The sequence below is a fragment of the Sturnira hondurensis genome, unplaced genomic scaffold, assembly GCF_014824575.4.
Source record: "Sturnira hondurensis isolate 20B ecotype Veracruz unplaced genomic scaffold, ASM1482457v3 Scaffold0006413, whole genome shotgun sequence".
NCBI lineage: Eukaryota > Metazoa > Chordata > Mammalia > Chiroptera > Phyllostomidae > Sturnira > Sturnira hondurensis.
This window is the reverse complement of record NW_028079044.1, coordinates 30,766,888-30,769,035: the sequence shown is the minus strand read 5'-3', so window position 1 is coordinate 30,769,035 and position 2,148 is coordinate 30,766,888.

The following is a 2,148-nucleotide window of genomic DNA, read 5'->3' as shown; positions in this document are numbered from 1 at the left end:
CTGCTTGAGTGGGGTTTTGAAGGTGAGCTGAGCAGTCAGTGCCAGCCAGGTGTGAGCTGCTGGATCTTGATGCTGGTCTGTGGAGTACAAGGTGAGATAAGGAGCAAATTGTGTATGAGGAGTTGGACAGTATGCAATGCAAGTTTTGAAAACACCAATTGGAACTGGATTTTCAACCTACGGGCTAGGTGATAAATGAGGGTCATGGAATGAGAAAAAAAGAAAGAATTAAAGACATGAGTAAGAAATATAGCAGTAAGATGATTAAAGGAGATCTAGATAAAAATAAAAGACACTTGTTGAGGCTTCTCATTGGATCCCTCTGTGGGTTTACATTACTGAGCTGTGGTTATTTAAAATGCACAGAGGATAGTCAGAAGTCTGTTTCAAACAGAAAGAAGGGCATGAATCTGAATGAAAATTTGAATAAAGACCTGCCTGATATGGAAAGCAGTAACTGATAATTAGACTGATAATTAGTGTATATTTAGAGAAAGAACTATTCATATCTGAACAAAGGGAGATGGTTGCATTCAGGTGTTAAAGAAGAAACAAGAGCCAAAAAAGAACCAAGTGGTGGTCAAATGTTGCAGGAAGTCCAAGACACACAAACTGAGAAAAGGACTCTTGAAAAACTAGCTTCACTGGTTGCTAAATTGAGCAGCTTCACTGGTTGCTAAATTTAGCTAAAAGCTAAATTTCAATGTGGGATCCTCATCATTGTGGATGTATGTAAATATAATAAATAATGATGCAACTCCAACTACAGTTACAACTGGAGCCATTGTGCTATTAACCCTCTCTGATATAAACATCACTGATTATCCAGGCCCTAGTTCAGATTAGGAGAGCACTGGTATCTACATTATTTTTTATTTTGGAAGAAAGCATGTAGTTTACCGAATGGACTATTCTTCTAGAAAATGCACAGGGAATAGTTTTTGCTATTTACTAAACTTATTTGTTTTGAAATGGTTAATTAGAAATTTAGTGTCTTGCACAAAAATTACAGATACCCTTTTTCCTAGAGCTCTTAGCTTGGTTGGAGTTAAATAGAATCAGTATATGAGGCTAGAAAAAGAACCAAAGAGAGGAAATTTGCAAAGCTAGAACTGGACATAGGAAGAAAAAGAAAGGTGAGGTCTTTTAGTGAACTAGTGTCTTAGTTATCGGCTTGCCTGGGTTCAGCTGGATGGTTCTTCCGCTCTGCATGAGATTGACTCAGAATGCAGTCATCTGAGAAGTCTACTGAATACAATGTTCAAGATTCCTTACTCACATGGCTGGGAGTTAACCCTGGCTACTAAATGGTTGTTCAGCTGGGCTGTCATCTGGAGTATTTACAGGTAGCCATCCATGTGTCATAATGTATCATAGTATGGCAACTGGATAGTGAAATGAAGTGTCCCAGAAATGAGCATTTCAAGAGGGAAGGAGAAGAATCTGCCTCACTCTTAAAGGAAAGGTTCAGAACTGGCACAGTGTTGTTTCTATCTCATTCTGTCATTGAGTGATTACAGGGCCAGCCGGATTCCAAAAGAGGAAAAGAAAGTCCAACTCTCAATGGGGAGAATGACAAAGAATGTACAGCTAACCTTATCTGCCCTGGAGTGGGGGGCAGAAATAAATGCTAGGAAGCAAGAAATATAGAAGTACAAGAGACTCAATTGGGTTAGAAACAGGTTTTGCTGTGAATTCTTTACTCTTTATATATACCAGGCATTAGAAATACCCTGAGATGCCCACAAATGCATGAAAATCTTCCTTAGATAAATACCATATTGCAGTTCAACCAAGTTTGATCAGGAAAGAAAAAGGGCTTTTTCTAAACTTTGCCACTTGCAGTTGTCCTCAATTTTTCTTTCCAGCATCCAGAGACTTTTTCTAGATTTTCTATTCCTGTATGGTTAGCAATTATACTGATTTCTATTTCTAACAGAGTGTGGATATTAGGCAGTAGCTTCTTGTAGGCCAGATTATAGGGAAAAATGTTTAGCTATTATGCGTCAAGTAGGAACAAGTACTCATAAGAGTCTCTGTGAAAATAGCTTTAAAAATGAATCTTTGGAGGACTTCCACCAAGATGGAGGCATAGGTGGAAACACTGTGCCTTCTCCCACAACCAAGTTTGAATAAAACAAAGGTTTG